The sequence below is a fragment of the Bombus impatiens genome, unplaced genomic scaffold (genome assembly GCF_000188095.3).
Source record: "Bombus impatiens unplaced genomic scaffold, BIMP_2.2 scf_0675, whole genome shotgun sequence".
Taxonomy (NCBI): domain Eukaryota; kingdom Metazoa; phylum Arthropoda; class Insecta; order Hymenoptera; family Apidae; genus Bombus; species Bombus impatiens.
In genome coordinates this window covers 12,603-12,896 of record NT_177094.1, presented here as the reverse complement: position 1 = coordinate 12,896, position 294 = coordinate 12,603, and positions in this window count along the sequence as shown.

Below are 294 nucleotides of genomic sequence, written 5' to 3'. Positions count from 1 at the left end.
GGAAGGTGGCGACGGAACGCGACGAAGGAGGAATCGCGAGAAGGTGGACAAAATCGCGACCGGGAACGATCGCGCGTGTAATAAAGTTGGCAAAGAAGCGATAATGGCGGGCCTGCGTTAAAACGCTCGTAATTCCAGCGAAAGAGGCCTCGGCGGCGTATAATAACGGGCCGCGTAAATGACAGAGCCGAGGATAATTGGCATCGGTGGTGCGCTCGAAATTCCTAGGTTCGGTAGGAGCTCGGCTATACTTAGCCAGGGAATCACGACAGGCATCCCCGCGTGTCGGTGGTT